The sequence below is a fragment of the Fringilla coelebs genome (genome assembly GCF_963513975.1).
Source record: "Fringilla coelebs genome assembly, chromosome: 4".
Taxonomy (NCBI): Eukaryota; Metazoa; Chordata; class Aves; order Passeriformes; family Fringillidae; genus Fringilla; species Fringilla coelebs.
This window is the reverse complement of record NC_140032.1, coordinates 47504782-47510781: the sequence shown is the minus strand read 5'-3', so window position 1 is coordinate 47510781 and position 6000 is coordinate 47504782. Positions and strand designations below refer to the sequence as shown.

The 6000-nt window shown below is 43.9% G+C and overlaps 1 protein-coding gene across 1 annotated transcript in view; it reads left to right on the top strand.

Annotated features, from left to right (window-relative positions):
• The first annotated feature begins 1008 nt into the window (after positions 1-1008).
• The window catches only part of SGMS2 (sphingomyelin synthase 2), a 31619-nt gene continuing 26627 nt past the window's right edge, over positions 1009-6000 (top strand). The window contains exon 1 of the mRNA XM_084204767.1: positions 1009-1133. The gene's annotated coding sequence lies outside the window, so the exon portion shown is untranslated. The remainder of the gene's footprint in view (positions 1134-6000) is intronic.

Genomic DNA, 6000 nt, shown 5'->3' with positions numbered 1-6000 from the left:
AAAAAAAAGGGGCCAAACAAAACCTCGGGGAAAGCCAAGTCCAGAGGCGGGGGTGAACACGCTTGAGAAGCAGGGGGATTCAGTGACAGTCATCTGTCACGTGAGCAGATTTGGGGAAATCAAATCCCCCGGCAAAACCGGGAAGCCCGTCGCTGCGGAGGGCGGCGGCGCTCGCCTGTGGCCTGGCTGCGGGGGCGGCCCCGGCACCTGCCCCCGCGCTGGCTGCGGGGGCGGGCCGTGCCCTTTCCGTAGCCGGCGTTTCAGCGTGGGCAGGGCAGGTGTCGGCGCCCCCTTTTGCGGGCTAACGTTGCCCTTGCCCGGCGGCAGCGGGACCGAGCCGTCCCCCGGGGGAGCCGTGCGGGGCCGGAGGAGCGGGGCGGGCAGGGCACGGCAGGGGGGTTCGGGGCGGGATGTGCCCGCCCGGGGCTGCCGCGGCCCCGGCGGAGGCGCGCGCCGGGGCGGTGCGGGCGCGCGGCCCGGCCGGGAGGGGACGGCGGGCGGCGCGCGCGCGCAGAGGCGCGCGTCGGGGGGGGCCGCGCGGGCGGGCGGGGCCGGCACCTTGCGCGGCGGGCGGGGGCTCCGAGAGGTCCGGCCGGTCCGGGCGGCCCTGCCCCGGACAGCGGCGGCGGCGGCAGCGCCGGGTGAGTCACTGCTTGGAAATGGAGTGGGCGGGCGTGCGCGTAGCAGAATGAATGATGTCAGGGAGCACCGCGGCGAGCATGAGGCTCGCGGCAAACGCGGCGGCGGCCGCAGCCCCGAACGAGCGCTGCTGCCCCCGGCGCCCCCCGGCCCGGAGCCGCCCTCCAGCGGGAGAGCCCTTCCAGCTGCGGCACTGCTGAGGCAGGAAACCTCTGCGAGAAGTGTCGCCTCCGCCGACGCCCTTAAAGCCGGTCCCTTTCGCCAGGAGGGAGAAGAGGCTGAGGCTAGTAGAGGAACAAATTGCAGGGGAAGGTAGAGATTGTGGCAAACTTTCTAGCTGCTTCTGCGTGCTGCTGCCTCACTGCTGGGAGTGTCTGCCCATAAGGAACTGCAGAGCCCAAACCCAGGAGCCCTGAGGCTCCAAAAACGACTTCCAGCCGCCTTTGGAGGAGGAACTGCCAGCAGTGCCAGATTTTGCAGATACGGCTGAGTAGGTAAGTTGGGAACAGCATAGGTGGATTAAAAGCGTGGCGTACCACAGGTGCCCACTTGGAGACCCTCTTTCACAGAAGACCTACAGCTGTCAGCTGGATAGAGACTGGGAAGAGCAGTTCCACGCTTGTGGTCTCTTCCATTTCTACAGTTTGAGGCCCCTCTAGCTAGGGAGGGCACCTGCTGTTTTGAGATCTCTTGCCTACGTGGAGCATACCTAGTTTGAGAGTAAAATTCTATGGTTTAGCTGTGGGCAATGTGTACATACCTCTTAAAGCAGTATCGCATACCTGGCTGCTCGGGAGGGGACTTCAAAATGTGAGATTTCAGCTCAGGAGGAAAAAGTATTATTTTAAGGCTCTTAAGGGTGTTGTAAAGGTGTTTTGTTGTAGGTACTTTGTTTTTCTTATTGCATGTCTGCTCTGTTCAAGCCACTTTTAAACTTCCTGAACTGCTGCTGAGCTAAACTTTTGACTTAGTGGCAGGTTGCATTTCTTTTAATGTTGTGTGGTTTCTGGCATAAATTTAGCTTTAAATCCTTGTGAAAAGTAATTAATGCATAGTCTTCTGGTAAAGTAATAAAACTAGGATACAATGTAGAGTAGCTGTTGTTCAGTTTAGTCCATTTCTAAACATTTTATTTTGTTTCATTCGAACACCTTAGGAAATAATACATCTGTTCTCAAAGCACTTGGCAGATATTAATTCATGCACAGTTAATTATACAAGTGAGTGGTTCTGTAGGAGTATTAGCATAAACTGAGCAGGTGCATGGTACTTCATCCAAGACACCAGGCCTTACAGGAGTTTTGGCAGGCTTCACTTTAAGCCACATTTATTAAATGCTTTGTCCAAAATCAATTTGCTTTTTTAAGTTATGTTTAATGTAGTTGCTTAGATGTATTATTATTTGACAAGGCAGGTTTTTTGAGGCTCTATAGCCTTAAATACTTTCTTGTTGTGAAACTAATAACTTCTATTCCTTATTTTGCTTTAATTTAAATAATCTAGGGCTTAATTTACTAGGAAGGTCAATGTGCTTCCTTCCATATTTCTTTTCTTTTAGGTTGTTAGTTCAAAATCAGACAGAGATTATCACATTCTGCTGAAAAACATATACTTGTCTCTGTCCTCCAGAAAAATATTCCAGTGTACCCTGTGTAGTATGTCAGTCTTAGAGAGTATTGGACAAATCAAATGGTGATTGGGAGAAACTTCAGGTGAAAAATCTAAGGGGACAACAATAGTAAACTGATAAAGGCCTCTAATGAGGTAGATTTCTGTGCTGTCCTTGAAGTGAACTTAGACAATGGAGAAATGACAACTTGAAGAGAGCAAAGGCAGATTTATTTTTTTTTAAGCCACGGCTTAATGGTAATCTCAATATAGAATGCTTTTACTCCTATATTTTAAATATTGAGCTGTGGATGGCATGTTGATAAGCATCTACTTTTCTGCATTGTAGAAGTGTGGTCTAGTTGTAATATTGAAGTTCTGAATTCATTTCTGTCTAACATGTTTCAAGTAGACTTCAGAAGTGTTATATCAGGGATACAGTATAGTGAAAAACTGAAGATTTCCTTATCAATGCAAAAAACTCAGCCCACACACATACCTCCCTGTCTCTGGAAGAGCTGAATAAGAGACTTAATCTTAGGTATTTTTAATTCTAAAGCCTAGAGTTATTTATTTACAGTTTATGAGTGTAGCATACTAAAGGCATGAAGACTGAAAAGTAGTGTATCGATTTTTAAGGGTTGACAAAATAAGTATTGAAACAAGTGATGGATTTAAAAAATGAGTAGCCTTTTTAAAGGAGCAGAAAATATAGAAGGTGGTTTTTGGAGAAATAGCTCATTACACTTAAGTCTCCTGGAACAGAAGTGGTCTTTGAAGATAGAGGTATTTGAAATAAAATTGCATGCCTCTTCTGTTTGGATTTTTTTTTTTTCCTAATTTTGGTGGGCTGTTGGCCTACACTAGTTTTTGATGCTGTTTGTGGTGGGTGGACAATACAGATGCTGTGACATATTATTTAGTATGGCTGTGGTATTGCACTAGTCTGCACAGATGCTGCGAAGATTAATGTAACACTAGGTCCACTGTCTTCAGAGATCTCTCCCTGCTGGGAGAATTGTTTGTACCATGGACACCACTGTCCCCAAAGATGCTGTGCGCACTAAGAATGTCAGGCATCCAGGCACCACTGTCCCAGCTGATGCTGAAGACCTTAAGAGCTGCTAATGGGAAAGTTTTGTGTCACACAGATAGCTCTGTGTTATGTTCCAAACAGAAAGTCTATTCTGGACATTTCTTAACTATCCTGAAACCCAGCTCTTCTACTGAGGCTCCAGGTTAATAACCACAAGCGTCTCCTGTGTGAGGATGCTTGCTTAAGTTAAACAGCTACCACTGTTTCTCTTCCCCTGAACAGACCTTGTGGGGATATGGGTGATAAAGAGAATGAAGTACTTTTTACCAATATAACTGGTTTTGAAAGTCTGTGGCTGTTGACAGGAATTGTAATAGGACCAAAATATAAACTGAAAGTGGATCAGCTTTAGGGAAGCATGGTACTTACCCTCTAGCTAACATGTAGGCAGTATCTGTAAAATAAGGGGACTCCTCTACTTTGAGGTCATACTTGTGGTTGCTAAGTAAAACTTTCTGCTTTACTGTGTGTCAGGTGGGTCTGGCTTGCAATCTGATGGCATTTAAAAATGTTGGAGTCTAGTCTGTTGTATAGATGAAGATAGTTTGTCAGAGTATCTGAGGCTGTTGAGGTCATCGTTGCAAATAGAATGGTTCTTAATGAAACAGTGTTTGGGTTTCAATCATCAGAGAAAATAATGAGCATCATTAATCAGGAGAACTTCACTGCATTCATTCTGACAAGAGAATTTTATAGCAAAAAAGCACGTATTACTTATGTTTTTTAGAAAAAATAGTTTCTCCAATATGTATCTCCAGAATGGCAGAATGTCCTGTTTATTTGAAGGTACCTGAACAAAAATAATCAGATGTCACTTACCCTTGCTGTCACTTACCCTCCCCAGTTGATAGAGGTTAACTTTCAACTGCTGTGTATAACATCTCATTTATTATTTATAAAGTTTGTATACAAAAATGAAGTTGATGATGTTAGTAGATGTGTGAGGGTTCCAAAGTCTGATCTTGGCAGTCACACACTGCAATGTCGTCCTGTTCCTAGCTTTTCTCCTGACCTCTAGAGTTCATCTCTTTCTGCTCTGTTCTGAGGTATTTTGTTTCTTTTTCTTTATATATAGTGATTTCCTCAGGCTGAATTTTCGTAGGATCCTGTGCCACGTAGTAAGCTTTGCACTGAACTCTGCAGTGTTGTTGTGTTTGTGGTTACTGATGCAAATTAGGATTAGGGTTGTACACCTGTTCTTCCTTGGGGAAATGCTGACCCTCTTGGGCACAGCACTGAATGTTTTCAAAAGTTGCATCAGCTTAATTTGGTTGATTTAAGCTGAACTGGTGCAGAGCATTTAGGAATATGTTTGCTTAAGAATTTGTTAGGACTATGTTTGCTGAATTTTAAATAAATTCCCTCTGGATTATTTTTGATTTAGCAGTAATCTGAAATTTTAAATGGAATTTAGAGAGTTGGATTCAGTTTTTCAGATAAGATGTAAGGATATCATGGCTGAAACTCGGAAGGAAGTTTGAAGTACAAATAATGATTAACTGTATCTTCAGTTACAGTAAGGTTACTTTGATTGTGAGATGGATATCACAAAAGAAATCAACGGAAGTGAGCAATCAACCCCAGGAAGCTTTTTATATTTAAGGTGCTTTTTCTAACCCCCCCCCCCCCCCCCCCCATCTGAGAATTTACAAACTGCCTGCAGCAGTTTATGATCACAGGTTTTTAAGGGTCCCCAGGCAATTGGTTATGTTCTTTGTGAAGTGTTTCAGAGACAGGTTTACGTGTTAGTTGTCATAAACCAGTATGGCCCCTGTAAAGTTCTGTAACCTCCCTGCCTTTGGGAAAGGCCTTTTTGCCTAGACTGCCTGTTGCTATCTTAGGCATGTGTCAGCCTTGCTGCTACTGTAAGCTTAAATACTCAGAGTGAAGTTTTAAGTACTAATATGGACTAAATATATGTAAATAAAAAAGTGCAATATTAGCACATTTGTCTAAATTAGTATATTATTTCTGTCTTTATGTAAGTTCTGATAGCAAAGTGTCACTAAGAGCTATCAAAACTAACTAGAGTTTGCATTTGTAGTGTCAAACTTACAGAAGGATGGGTTTTTTGTTTTGCTTGATCATACATCCATGATCATAGTTCATGCCTCAAATAATAGAACTTAAATTTGATTGGATTTTTTTGGTTGGTGGGTTTTGATTGTGTGTGTTTGGTTTTTTTAAAAATCTAAGTTAACTATAAAATAAACGGGAGTCTTTCATCCTATCAGAGTGCAGAAGTCTGTCCGGCCTCTAAGAACAGGCCTATTGGATCTTTTAAGATCTAGCTTAAAGCCCTAAGCACAAGGTAATGTTTTCCATTTCTTGAAGTATTATTAGAAGTATTTTGGCGTATGCTACCTCTCCAAAAAATCTTTAACAGAACCCTTGTGTCTGTCAAAGTCCTTTATTAAGAAGTCACCTGCTCTCACTACTTGTTTTATTTTTATGTTGAAATATATTTGCATGTTTTAATCTTTCTCTTTTTAGAGTGTGTATTCTGCTTAGCCTCCTAAGATCTTAAACTGTTGTGTGATGAGTGCTGAATGACTTCTCACACTTCGTTTCAGCCATGTGAAAGATACATAACAGTGACAAAATGTTTACTTATGTACACACCCAAGTTCCTGCTTATGTTCACTCTAGTGCTGGCC